The sequence below is a fragment of the Telopea speciosissima genome, chromosome 11 (genome assembly GCF_018873765.1).
Source record: "Telopea speciosissima isolate NSW1024214 ecotype Mountain lineage chromosome 11, Tspe_v1, whole genome shotgun sequence".
Taxonomy (NCBI): Eukaryota; Viridiplantae; Streptophyta; class Magnoliopsida; order Proteales; family Proteaceae; genus Telopea; species Telopea speciosissima.
In genome coordinates, this window is record NC_057926.1 from 18944172 (window position 1) to 18959195 (window position 15024).

At 43.6% G+C, this 15024-nt stretch overlaps 1 long non-coding RNA gene across 1 annotated transcript; it reads right to left on the reverse strand.

Moving 5' to 3' along the window:
* Positions 1-4643: 4643 nt before the first annotated feature.
* On the reverse strand, positions 4644-14457 carry LOC122645608. Its single transcript, XR_006330487.1, has 4 exons — positions 14447-14457; positions 10326-10335; positions 7083-7096; positions 4644-4785 (listed from the first exon to the last, which is right to left on the reverse strand). It is a non-coding gene; the product is annotated as an uncharacterized LOC122645608 (long non-coding RNA).
* Positions 14458-15024: the final 567 nt, after the last annotated feature.

The window sequence follows — 15024 nt, forward strand, 5'->3', positions numbered from 1 at the left end:
GGTGTTTTATATGTCAGATCCTCGGAGGTCGGATTGGCACGTTGCCGTGACTACCAAGATTAGGGATACATATGACTTGGAAGGTGAGGCAAATGATGCTCTGAATCATGCATACACATAGACTACAATACAACGTAGACAAAATATGCAACTTTCAGATCATGAAGGTGACACAGATTTTGTGTGGACTAGATTAGATATAGAAGGGATGATAGTTCAGACCCCCATTGAACTAAACAATGAAATTGTAAGTTCAGATGACGACAATATGTCTAATTGAATGACCAGTCTCGGTTGATAATGAGTATGTATGCAATGTTATACTATTACTTTTTTTTTATAATTTACAAATACAAATTTATGTATTGTGATTGCACTAATATCAATTGTTTATTTTTAAACAGCTAGTCAACAATGAATAATGATGAGTTTTATGATGGCACGAGCTCAGAGGAAACAGGTAAGAGCACAAACTTCTTTACTTATATTTTTGTCTATTAAACTTAGTCAATATGTGTATTTACCTAATATCAATTGTTACAGGTCCTAGAAAGTCTGGAAGAGGACCAGCTCGGGGCAAGGAGGTTTTGTCAATGCACAGTGGATAAAAAATTAGCATACAAATAGATGATAATGGCCAACCTTGCAATGAGAGAACTGCACAATTGATGACTTGGATAGGAGTTAAAGCTCGAGATGCACACTTGCTACCTGTATCTTATTCAGATTGGAGGAAAATTCCCCAACCTCTAAAAGATGATGCAGTGAATAAGATATATGTAATATAAAAAACAAAGACCATTTTTTTATTTCATTAAAGTGTTTGTTACTTACGTTTTAAGTAACTCTATCTTATGTTGTATGCAGGAAAAATTCAACATCCCTGAGAATCGTAGGAAATGGATCGAAACTGAACTGAATGAAAGATGGAGGGACTTTAAGCATGGTCTAAAGGTAAATGTGTTTAAGAAGTATCCCACACATGCGGAGAGGCTAGCTCATATAGATAAACGTGTTCCACAAGAACAATGGAACGTACTCCTTGAGACATGGAGTCAAGAGATTAGTCAGGTATGGCACCTACAATTTAGCCAACCATAGGATAACACAATGGAATAGTAAGTAGATTCACATTATATTGCTCATATAATTGTGTATATTTGAACAATGGTAGGTTGTATCGGAACATAATACCGATCATAGGGCCAAACTATTATCATTGCATACCACAGGAAAGACTCCTTTCGCTGTAATTCGAGAGAGGAAGGTAATATAATTTTTAATTATAAATGTTTTTTTATAGTTCACCCGGTTTAAGATCTTATATACTAATACTCTCTATCACTAATTTATTATTTTTGTTTAGCGTAAAGAGCACCCAGATGAAGGACCTCCCTCTCGTATGGAATTGTTCAAGGTGACTCATACAAAGAAAGATGGATCTTATTCAGACCCCATTGCAGAAGAAAGGATTGTAAGCTTAATAATCTAATAAAAAAACTACTAATGTAAATTCAATACTGTTTAACTCAGGTCTGTATTGTCAAATGCAGGCTAAGATGGACCACGACATTAACAACCAACCTAAAGAAAAACGTGGGGACCATACCATGCAAGATGGAATGTCGTAGCCTCATCCAAATCCTTGATGTCCAAGGATTCCTTGTTAAAATGGGAGACGAATGCTCGAATTGACTCGTTAGGCTTTTGCTCCACGCTCAGGAGATTGATCGTCGTCTTCTTGTGTTTCATGTTGCTCTAAAAGCGTGTGATGAAAGCTTGGTAGAGCTGAGCAAAGCTTGAGATGGAGTTCGTCGGCAACCATGAGAACTATGATGTCACCGCGTCTTTAAGAGATGAAGGGTAGGCTCGGCAGGAGACAATTTTTGTTCCACCGTACATGGTCATCATTGCCTTGAAATAGTTAATGTGATCCATTGGGTTAGTGGTCCTATCATACCGATCAAAGGAAGGCGGCTTGAACCTAGCCAGTAGTGGTGCAGTCATAATTTCCAGAGGGTAGGGGTGCCGCCCGACCAACGAGTAGGCGTCTGGGGTCGTCTGCTTCTTCAACCCTTCAACCTGTTCAGCCAACTCTCATAACCCCCTTTCTACTTCAGTTTCGGGTGCTTAGCCATCCTACTTCTCGGCTCAAGGTCGGTCGTTCTGTTTGGCTCGATCAACTCCGCCCCTTCTTGCTCGCCTTTCACTATGGAAGTTAGACCCACGGGGGCTTCTTTGCTACTCTTCTCGATGCGTTGGGCTTTGGCACCGAGGATTGTGGCAAGATCTTTCTCCTTCTCTAGTGATGCGACCTCTGTTGGGTTCTTCCCACCGTTCTTGGTGTCCCCTCAATTGCCCATCTTCATCGAGTCTGTCGGAGAACACCGACATTTTAGCTATCGACACCATCGGCTCAAGCTCTACTCTTGCCCTTGGGCTCAGGCGATGCTCCCGTTCATCTGGATGAGAGCTCCTGTTCGGATGCAGAGGATGAGTATTTTGGCAAGGCGGACGAGATGAAGCGGCTCAACTTGTCTTGGCTTGGCGCCTACCGGTGTTCTATTGCAGGTCTCCCTCGACAAGTACAAGAGCTAATGGCGACGGGATCGGCGGTTGACCCAAGAGCCTCCCTTGGGCCATCTGGTTCATGAAGGTGCGCTGCATCTCGTTGGTGCGGAGTACTTACAACTGAATATCCATGACTTGCCTATTGTTCGTCGGGGATTCAGGGTCCAAATTTTCTAGCATAGGGGCTGGTGGCGGCTCAGCTCAGGGCTGGCCCTCTACCACTGTGTTCAAGACACTTCCTCCATTGCCTCCATCTCCAAAAGGGACCGGGTTGGCCGCGATGTTCACGCTGCCCTGAGTTCCTGGTCCTCGCGGGAGTCTCAGGAGGCAGTGAGCACCTCGCTCGTCTATCGGGCTGCGATTCATCTCCACGTGAGGCAGAACCGTGCTGGCCCGATCTTATTTATACGACCATTATCTTGGCTCTTACGATTGGTAGAAATGACAATGCCTAGTTGATGTTGTTTCCACAGACGATGCCAAATCTGTTGCGTGTGGAAACCTCTGTAGCTCAGTTTGCCCAAGGATGAGCCTGTAAAAACTGAGTGAGCACAAGAGAGTCGGTGTGGCTCTGGACAAGGACTCTCCGATGCCTAAGTCAGGTCTCCGGTGCAACAGCATTTCAACTTAGTGAAAAGTGAGATGAGTGTTTGAGCTCTATACCTGGGTATTTATAGGATGAGGTTGAGACAATAGGGATGAGTCTTGTATGGCAAGAGTCCTCTTTTGGTTGGGCTCTTCCATGTAGAGCAAAGATGAGAGTTATTCTTGGAGTCAGACTCTTGATAAGGTAAGAGTCCTTATCGGAGCGTGATTCGATTCCGTTGTTAGATAACGGCCCGATCCGTTTCCCATGATTGTTGGGATGTGATGGCATGGCTCCGCGATTTTGGTGAGTTGTAATCACCGCCTCTGGAGGGACCTCGACCTCGGATAGCCGACCCCGAGGTGCTCAGCTCTGTTGTTGGCGCAGGCGGGGGTACGTTGTGCCGAAGGGTTCGCCCGGGGAGGCCTTGGCTTCAAGCTCGGCTTGGTGGGCCCTCTTAGCTCGACCAACCCCAGGGTTGCTCGGCCTGGTATTCCTCCTTGGTGACTTCGACCATCGACCATGACGTCGACTAAGGTGCACCCGGCTTAGTGCTCAGCTACCTTAGTGTTCGGCCATTAGTGCTCAGCTTTACCGGCGACTGGAGTGGTCCCGGGGGCATGGGGTCTCCGTCTCCTCTAGCTGGGTGCTGCCAGTTTCTCTTCAGCTCAGTACTCCTATTCGGCCTAACCCAGTCCATGTGTCACCCACTGATTGGAGGATATTTACATGACTCATCATGGCCAAACAATTATGTTTGTTTTAGGTGATGACGATAGTAACGACCTTTCGTCAAATCAAACAAACTTGTACTTTTATTTTTCTTAGAAGTAGAAGTAATTTAGATTTGATTGCTCTATCCAGTGTAAACTTTCACTTAGAGGGATCTTTGTCATGTATTTTCTACGTTTAAAAGGATGATCAAATAAAATTCGATCAAAGCATCTTCAATCACTTGTTTTGTTTTTCTATCATCTTCTCCTTGTTCTTTGAACGTTAAAAAGTCCTTGGATCAATCGAGATGAGAGTGCAATCCATTATTGCATGAGAAAAGTTGCAAGCAGAGCCTTCAATCAATGCATATCTATCTCTAAGTCACAAAGGCTCTGGCATGCTTGAGCATCAACAATGGTCTTGATGTCAATAAATGTTGAAATAGGTATAGGAATAGATAGAAAGATTTGTCTAAAAGCACAACAGAAAACCACCAAAACAGGGGGAAAAACAAGGATAAAAGAAAAGTTACACATATTGAAAAGGAAGATCTCATAGATAACCCAAACCAGTTTGCTACCCATGCGTTTGAACATCATAAACAGAGAATATGTGTGTTTGTGATGAAGATGATCCAGATTTCTTCACAAACAAAAAACAAAGGGGATGCGAAAGGAAACAAACATACGAGGATGGGAGATTCGGAGCATTGCCGGTATAGATTTCTGCTCATCTTCTTTTCCATTGTGTGTATGTGTGGTTTTGTGAGAGAGAGATCGAAAGAGAGCCTAAACATGGTTGTATAAAGGCAAAAGGGAAACCACGAGAAGGGAAGGAAATTCATACCCCCCGCAGCCGCTACCGCACTTGCAGTCAGAGCCGCATCCACAGTTTCCTCCGCAGCAAGACATTTTCTTTTACAGAAGAAGACAAGGACAAGACAGGTAGAAGAATTGCTCAAAAACTGACTCTACTATGAAGGGTAAGGGAACTTGACCCTGATTTATAGGGAGTTAAGGAGAGAGAAAATGGTTCATCCTCTAAAGTGCGGTGCACTGCCCAGTGTACCAATGCATCGGACGGTGGCCAATGCACTTAGGAGGATAAACATCTAAGTCTCAAGTGGGGTGCACCATGTGATGCACTTCAAAGGTGTACTGGGCAGTGCACCACACTTGAGAAGATAAAAATTCTATCACTATACACTTGTCAACTTTCGAGGTGGACCATAAACGGGTCGGGCTCCTCTCCAGCGCACCCCCAAAGGTCGACACATGACCAAAGTACTACTCCAACGACAAGGATGGATGTACACATCTAATCTAGAAATCCTTCTCTCCATCGCATTTGCACCATGCTCAGAAGTGTGCATCCATTCTCCCCGTTGGAGCGGCACCTCGGCCACATGTCGACCTCTGGGGGTGTGCTAGACAATCTCCAGCTCAGAAGTGCACTGGAGAGGAGCTAAATCCAAGTCTCAAGTGTCGTGCACCATGTGATGCATTGGGTAGTGTACCATACTTGAGAGGATAAAACTTCTATCTCCATACACTGGTCAACTTCTTAGGGGGATCATAATCGGATCGGGCTCCTCTCCAGCGTACCCCCGAGCTGGAGATCGTCCAGTGCACCCCAAAGGTTGACACGTGGCTGAGGTGCCGCTCCAACGGCAAGTATGGTTCCACACATCCAAGTTGGAAATCCTTCTCTCCATCACAGGTGCACCATGCTCAGAAATGCGCGCATCCATCCTCGCCGTTGGAGCGACACCTCGGCCACATGTTGACCTCTAGGGGATTGTCCAGCTCGAAAGTGCGCTAGAGAGGACCCAAATCCACCATAAACTCATGTGCACCCCATCCAAAATATCCAAATACGACGAAATAAGAATTCGTAGCACAGCTCCCTTACCTTATTGGAATTCGGCTTCAATCATTTTGATTTCTTTTCACTCTGGTTCGGTTTAGTCTTTATCGGGTTGGTTTAACGGGCTTGTATCAGGCTGTTATCAAGCTCTTATAAGTCCAGTTTATGTGTATTAAAAAATATGAAAATAATGGTTTTAAAAAAAAATCAATTTTATCAAAAAAAAATTTCAAATTAATTAAGTTTCTATCAATTTCATAAAGCCCCAAATCGATAAGAGGTTCATTGTGAGGCTTTGAGCTAAACTGGCCAGTCTAATTAGTTTGAGCTGGAAATTGACACCCCTACCTGAACGATCCCGACATGGTTTGAGACCTATCTGCTCCAGACATATTTATATGTTGTTCCATAATAAGAAAATGAGAGAGGATTCTATAAAGTAGCATTGTACATCGCCATAAGACATGCTAGAGAGGAAAATGTGCCTATCTGTTGTATTATTATTTCTAAAAGTATTTTTAGAGTCAAAGTTTCCAAAAGTGTCTTTTGTTCATTCCCTCCTTTTTAACTTCCCTCCATTTTTTGGTTTGTATTTGTTGTGCACTTTTGTGTGCAAGAGGCAATATGAAGCTCAAGAATAGTCCCACATTGGCTATGGGAAAGTAACTTGAGTGATATATATATGGTTGGTTTTTTAAGGTGTGAGCCTTTTGGAGAGGTAGTCACCCTTCTATTTAGTGTGTGGGGGTTCTTTGGGGTGCTTTTGAATTGCACGTGCGCGTCGAGCCTAGCCGGGCCGGGTCGAGGTCGGGGTCAGGGTGTGGGTGTGGGCAAAACCTTTTTTTTAGATAGTAGAAGTTTTGCACTTTTGAGTTTTAATTTCATTCATTTTAAAACTCGGTTTGGTTCACCCATGGTTCATCTATACGATTGAACCGCACTTGCCTATTCGTACACGATGTACACAGATACGAATAGATACACCCCCTCCTTGTACGTGAAGGAAATACATACTGTCACACCTCCCTTGCAAGAGTTTCTCCCCTGTACGTAGGTCACTTGTATTTGTATGGGTATATCCCTTCATGAAAGGGTACTCCACCACTACAAATACCATATCATGCTTACCATTATATACACAACAGAAACGAATTGTCTCTGCAACAATCCGTTCTAGAGACTAATCTCTTACTGCATTTTCTTTTATATAATAGAGGGTTAGTATAGCAGTTTGGTATCCCCAGTACTCGTATCAGGTTCTGCAACCTATACGTTTAGGAGTTGTTTCATCTTGGAGGGCTAGCTGCAAGGTCAACCCTGTTGCAGAAGTGGGGGCATCTAAAACCTTAAGGAGAGTATCTGTCAGATACGACTCAACCCAATTTGTTCGTGCTTGTTCCTTTCTGGTTCGTTTCTCTCTGCAATTGTTGTGCGATTGCAGGTATTTATCTATCACTGTATATCTGATTAGTCTTACAGTCTTTGCCTTGTATAACACTATCAATGGATATTAGAATCAGATTGTACAATAGGAATATTTTCTTCTAATTATTAAATACAAAACTAACTATTGGTAACACTTTCCTGAATTTATCATTGTTAAATGAAGCATAAAATATAAATCTAGATATACGTTTTGCATCCGAGACCTCTCTCTCTCTCTCTCTCTCATGCCCACAAGAATGTGTGAAGATATCGGTATTAGTTATTAGGTTTTAACAAAATTTCAAATGAGAAACAGAAATCATCAAAAAAGATTCTAAAATAGTGTTTTCTTTTGATCAAGTTTTCATCTCTTAATCCACATGTTTTGGTGGTTGGATGAGACTCTTGGAATAGTGACAAATAAGGATAAAGGGAATAATGACACCCCAATGACTAGTTTCTTTCTACCTACGGGAAGGAAAAAACTTTTGCCTTGATTTTTTGTTAGATATCTATATCCTTGTTAACAACAGATGTCTAGTGTAGTTGGTGAGCTGTGGTGTGCTTCATGCCCATGCTCACTAGGACGTCTTGAGTTCGAGTCTCTTGTTACCTTCACCCCCTTCCGAGTTACAAACTCCCCCCCCCCCTCTCTTAAAGAAAAATATATAAAAGCTCCCAATTCCCAAAAAAAGAACTCTATAACCTTGTCTAGTAAGTGACCACAAGGATCCTGATCCTCTACAGACCGCCCTCAACAGTAGAGGATCCAAATTGGTGACCACAAACCCTCCAATCCTCCCCTCAGCCCATGGGCGCCCAATTTCACTCGGGCCCATCATTGTAGTAGGCTCACCTTTGCACAAAAAAAAACGTTTCGCTTTTTCTTAAGAACTCTAAGCCTTGCCTACGGCCTCTCCTTCACCTTCACATGGAATAAAAGTCCCAATCTCCCTCTGGGCCATCATTGTAGTAGGCCCTTTGTACAAAAACAAAAGTTCCCTTTTTACTTTTTTTAGAACTCTAAGCCTTGCCTATGGCGTCTCCTTCACCCTCACCTTCACCTTCACATGGAATAAAAGTGACATCTATGGTTTTGATAATACTTTTTCTAAGAGCATTGTCCCACCGTATGTCATATTGAATCACTAACCACTACTTCCATTAGCAATAGCTGTTCTTCCTCACTACCATTTTGAGTCTTGACATCTCTCTCTCTCTCTCTCTCTCTCTCTCTCTCCTTTTCCCAAAGGTCTTCTTGATGGCTCATCAAAATATATAAGCTTGTTTTGATGGCTCAAATATCTACTATATGGTAAATTTATTCGAGTTCAATTAATTTGGTCATGTTGTCAACATCATTATTTATATTATTTTTTCAGTTAAATTTGAATTCCCTTCAAGTTTCTATCAAAAAACAAAAATTCTCTATAAGTAAATACAAAACTTTGAAGATTGACTGAAAACTCAATTTAACAATTTTAATTAACCATAAAAATTAATCTGACAAGCTCAATTCATAAATGACTATTGATGGAATTCCAAATTTGACATAATAAATTGGGCTATAGCCTCTACTCTGGCTGGTACCTACCTAAATTGCTCTATGGATGGGATTAATTAAGGATAATCCAGATCCTCTATGGCGCGCTGCCTATAGCAGCCTGAGCGACGTGGACTAAACCACGTATGCAAAGACCGCCTTACCCCTGCCCAAACGCCTTGCCCGAGCGAGGGTAAGGGGGTCATTGCATGCACAGCTCAGTCTGCACCGCACAGACCGCTACGGGCAACTGCGCCGTAGACGATCTGAATTGGATTAAAGAACGGTTAATTCCACTCCTTTTGTTAGTTCTAGATTAATATTCCCTTTTATTGCATGAAAATTTTCTAAATAGTATCATGAGCTTAGGTTAGGAAACACAAATTGAAAATAGCGTCTCTCATGAATGCCTTAAAGGCTTTAACCACTTTATGATGTTTAGAAAAAAGAGTAGTTTTGCTATGTATAACCACAGTTGTTCATTAATACCTTGACCAATTGGAATTGCTTTTCTTCGTACACAGCTAGGGAGTGGTCTTCTTTGTACTGTTGAGGATAGAAATAATAATACAGCATAGATCAAAGTTGAATGACGTTATAGTTAGAACCTGTTAGGGAATCCTTTGACTGCGGATTTCAGATGGGTAGGATCGGACATTGCACAACAATGGAAGGGTATTATCCATTTCGCCCAATAGGGGATGTTTTAATTAAGACCTTAAATGATGGCTAAACCCTATACCATGGGTGTAGGAAAACTTTCTCCTTATATTTATTGGGACAAAAAATACTACCTCGTCAAGTGGCCCTTGCACCAGTATAGGACCAATGGGAGTACATGCAAAAATATCAAACTAAATGATTTTTTTTTAAATTCATCAGGGTGAAATGGTAATTTCACGTGCCCCATTCGACTCTGTATTTAAACGCAGGACCCCACCACTGGAAAAAATTTTACTGCTACACCCATAGCAGGAATGGTCCTGCTACAAGGCTAGCAGCCAAGGAAATGGAATAATTCACTTCCCCTTTGGTTCATAAATATCCTCCTAGGTTTTAGTATTTTCTAAATGCCAAATGTTCTCTGTGCAGCAGCGCAGGCTGCATCCAGATACATGAGGGTGGGCAAAATGATCACCCTGCCCCTCTAAATGGGCGGCACATGTGTCTGGACACAGCCTGCGTTCCTTGGCTGCCTGCCTTGTAGCAAAATTTCGTCCCCCACCACCATGGGAAAGTTTTTGCAATGTTCCTGCTCCAAGGCTGGCAATCAAGGAAATAAAATAATTCACTTCCCCTTTGGTTCATAAATACCCTCTTAGATTTTAGTATTTTCTAAAATACCCTTTAAGATCTCATTTCCTTGGCTGTCAACCTTGTAGGAGAAATATTCCGGCTACAAATGTAGCAGCAAAATTTCGTCCTCTTTTTCCTTATTTATTGCTCTCTATCTTTAATCTTTTTTTCAATCTGGTTGTTATATTCTCCACGTACTAGACATGACTTCACTGAGACTATTCCCAAAAGAAAAAGGATGGATTTTGTCATCTCTCCTTTCCTCATCACATAGATATTATTTTCCTTCTCACAAGTCAAATCTATTCCATGAAAAGAAAGAACGAAAAGTAGACTTGCTTCAAAGCCCAAAGAATGCTTTTACTATATAGAGAGAGGGCAGGAATGGAGAGAACCCCACATATCATTATTCTCTTCAACTCTCAATGGCTACCAATGAAGGAACAAACATTGAGAAGACAATGAGAGGTAGAGATCAGTAAAATATTTAATCTTTTGTATTTTAGATTGACGGACGTGAAGGAACCCACCGGTGCCACCACCCACATGGCTACAGGAAGAGTACTCATTTTGGCTTTGGGTGGTGGTGGTGGAGGTGGTGGTCCCAGACTTTGAGTGGCTTCCATCCTATACTGAGGTCCTTGTGGTGGAGTCGTCACTTTTTGATGATGGGACCTTAGAAAGATACATGACCGAGTCCAGTTGGGCTTTTAACTTCTTTTTCATCTTTCTAGCTAGTCGTCTTCTTCTATTCTCTAAAGTTGTTTCTTCATAATACTAAAACCAAACAGCATATTTGAGAGTATTTGAGAGAGGGTTCTCTAAGCAAGCGGTATAGAAAAGTGTATTAGTGAGGTGTGATAAATTAGCATTGAAGGCAGCAAGATCACTTCACAAGAGGAGTGAAGAGATAGACACAATGAATTTTTATGTGAAACTAAATGTTAAGCCCAATATCTTGTTGTAATGTGAAACTAAATGGAGAAATCACAAGAAAACTAGAAGTTACGAAGAGTTTTCTCTCCCTCAATCCCTTGGTCATGATAAATCTGTGCGTTTCATCAATAGTGAGGGAGCTAAAGGTTTAGAGGGTGGCTTGTGGGTGTTAGTGCTGGCCAATATCGTATGTAGGATATCGGATTCGGCTCAAATTTACTATTATCTGAATCCGAATCCGTTTATCGAATGACATATCCGTATCTGATCTGATATTTGACGGATTTTTAAAAACTAATATTATATTTGAATTCGGGAGTCTATCGAATATCCAGATATTATCCAATCCGATTATTAAATGAATCTAACCTCTATCGATTACGGATTTTTGACTCAAGTTACCAAATTATCCTTATAAAAGTGTTTATAATAAGGGTAATATAGTAATATATTATATATTTTTACAAAAATATTAAACTAATCACATTGTACAATTGGATAGTAAATTAATCAAATATTATCCAGATCCAAAATCGAATATCCGAATCCAAATCCGATTATCTTTCGGACGGATTCAGTTATTTTCCAAAAACCAAAATTCAATACTTGGAAACCGCTAAACTTATTCGAACATGGATTTTTCGGCTATCCATTTACATCCCTAATCGTATGTGGTTGTTGGTGTCCGCCAATATCAAGGTTTTGAAAGTTGATATTTTGACATATTTTGTGGATCTTTTTTTTTCTTGGTTGATGTGGTAGGCAGAGTTTGATGTCTAGTTTTCTTATATGCCCCTCTTCAATCCTCTCTTCGTGTTAATTGTTGGGAATCTTTATATTCTTATCTCAAATTGCTTCATGATCCTTTTGTTGTTATAGGGGATTTTAATGTTTAATAAGTGAAAAATGCTCGAAAAATGGCTCTGCAAGCAAGAAATTCGGATTAAATATCCATAGGAGCAAGTATTTATAGGGTTCATTCTTAGATATTTTTAGATATTGTGGGTTAAATGGACCCAAAATAGGTTCCACGGATCCATGGATCCATAAATGGATCCCGATCATCCTGTTTTGGCTTGAAAATGCTTATTTTACTGTTTTGGGCATCGTTTTGCGCTCGGACATCAGATTTTTTTCGTGAAATATACCATTGGACTCGTCTTTCCAAGCACTATCCAATGGTGTAAGTATTGGTCCATGTTTTGGTCCAACAACATTTTGAAATTCAGAACAATTGTTAACCCTATTTTAGTATTGGGGGGGGCGCTTCCGGCGCTCTTTTTAAGGTTGTTTCTGCACCACTGGCGAGCATTAGGTATTTTGCACTTAACGTCATTCATTTGATCTTTATCGGAGTCATGGTGGGGTATGTTAGGTGATTGTGGGGGTGAGTCCTTCTTGAGGGAGGTACTACGTCAATCCAAGTCCTATTGTCATCATTGTCGGGGGGTGACAAAATTTAACATCTACAGAATGCCTCTCTTTGGCAGAGGTCTGTGTGCCGGCCAAAGGGCAAAGAGCATCTAATTTCATCATCCAGAGCATGTACTGTCAGTAGCTTGCTTAGGGGTGATGGAGGTGCAATACAAAATTACGAACGATAAAACTAATCAAGTAAAATCGATCGGCTAAGCCGTTGCTTAATGAAAAACCAGAAAACATGCATGTCACCTATCCTAAGGCTGAACACATATAGATAATAGATTACGTTTAATAAGGATTTAAGAAATGTGTAGGTTGTCTTCCACAAGGCTGAAAACGATGCGGATTGCCTTCCTCAAGGCTTTTTATTGGAAGCGTCAGACGGTAACCAATGTTTCTTCGTCAGTGAAACTCGATCAACTGGCCCAAAGTTTTTTACTCTACATGATAGGCCAATTATTTTTCTGAAACTTAAAGGGAGGGATGCCAGCTGGATTCGTCCGCTTCTTCACCTTCTTCGAGCGTGTCCAGGAGTACGACTAGGTTGGGACTGCATGCACTCATTTTCTGAAGATGATGGATATCCTTCCCATCGGCTTGCTGAACTTGTTTGGTCCAACTTTTGTTATGCAGGTACGTTCTTCCTTATCTTGTCTTTCTTCAAACTTATCTTTCTTCATCTTTGACTTATCCTGACATTTATCTTTCTTATACAGGTGATGAGGCATAAAACACCCCACCTATCAGAGGCTGCCACAGGGCCGACCTGTCCTCAGTCCGAGAATCTAATTGGGCCGAGTAGGAAACCGGGCCGACCCCATCTCCAATAAGTTACCTGACAGAGCTAGACTCGCGCAAGCTAGCCGGTGGCTGAGGCCGAGCTCTGAGCCGAACTCATACAGCTCAGCCATAGACTCCTGGCCGAGCTTACTGCCGAGACCAACCTCTCGGGCCGACCTCCCAGGCCGAGGTGACGGCCAAAGCCGACCTCCGAGGCCGAGCCCTCCTCCACTGAAGCTGCCATAACGCCCCACCGGGGATCTCCGGGCCACGTCAGCGCATCCCGAGAATCACGGGATAAGGATCGAGCCACGATCCCAACGCAACACGGAATCACACTCTACATGGACTCTTACCTTAATAAGAGCCCGACCCCGAAAATAGCTCACCACTCCGCTCTACGCGAGAGAACCTTCCAAAAGAAGGACTCCTACCATACTAGGACTCTCCCAACCGCCTCATCTCATCCTCACTCTATAAATACCCAGGTATGGAGCACCATTCCTCATCTGGCTTTTTACTAGCTGTTACGCTGTTGCACTAGTGATCTAACTTGAGCATCGGAGAGTCCTAGGCCAGAGCCACACCGGCTCTCTTGTGCTCATCACTTGGTCCTTGCAGGCTCATCCGTGGGCAAACCAAGCGTCGGAGATTTCCACACACAACAGATTTGGCGCCGTCTGTGGGAACGACATCAGCAGGCCATCGTCGTTTCTACCAACTTCAAGAGCAACAATAATGGTGCACACGAGATCAGGGCAGCATGGCTCGACTTCCCGTACGGACGAGCCACAGCCCGTTGGGCAGACGAGGCGATCATCGCCCCCCGAAGCCTTGCGGTAGGGGATAAACAGAAGACCCCCTCGGGTAGGGGGTGCACAGCCAATAACGGGCACCATGATCAGTCCCATTCCCCCACCGGAGGGTGGGAATGGGGGAGGTGTCCTAGCCACAGCCGCGGCTGACCGGGTACAGGCCGAGCCCAACTTTGGGCAGTCTGGGCCTACCAGCGCCGCCGCCCTTACCGGAGAGTTTGGACCCCGAAGCCCCGGTAAATAATCGACAAGTTATGGACTTGCAGTTGCAGATGATCCACACCAACGAGATGCTGCGCACCTTCATGAACCAGATGGCCCGAGGTGGGCTGATGGGCCAACCACTGGTCGTGCCCCCTCCAACCCCGGTCCGCGCAGAGGGAAACTTACAGCAAAATGGTGGCCGGCGTAGGGCCGAGCCTAGCCGAGCCGCGTCCTCACACCCTTCTCGTCAGAAGACTCCACCTCCGCGCCCTAGTAGAGGCGCTCGACGAGATGAGCAAGAGCATCTCCGAAGCCCGGGAACAGGGCAGGAAATCGAACCAGCCGGCTCGGTAGCGAGGAGGTCGGTATTTTCTGGATGGCTCAGAGAGGACGGACAGCCGAGGAGAGTCTGAGAACAAGGGAAAGAGCCGAATGAAAGGCGCGCTGTGAGACAAGGAGAAGGATCTCATCGTACCCCCCGACATCAAAGCTCGCCTCCCCGAGATGGACAACAGGGGAGCCCCCGTGGGTCCAACTTCCAGGAGGAAAGAAGAACAATGAAAGATGGTGCGGACCGAGCTGACCAGAATGGCCGACCACAATAGGATGACCGAGCCTACCGACCTCGGACTGAGGAGCCCGTTGGCCGAGCACCTGAAACTGAGCTGGAGAGGCGGCTATGAGACTTGGCGGAGCAAGTGGAGGGGTTGAAGAAACAAGCGACCCCGGACGCCTATTCGTTGGTTGGGCGTCACCCATATCCTCCTGAGATCATGACTGCGCCGCTACCAACTGGGTTTAAACCTCCCCCGTTCGACCGATATGATGGGACGACCGACCCGACGGATCACATCAACTACTTTAAT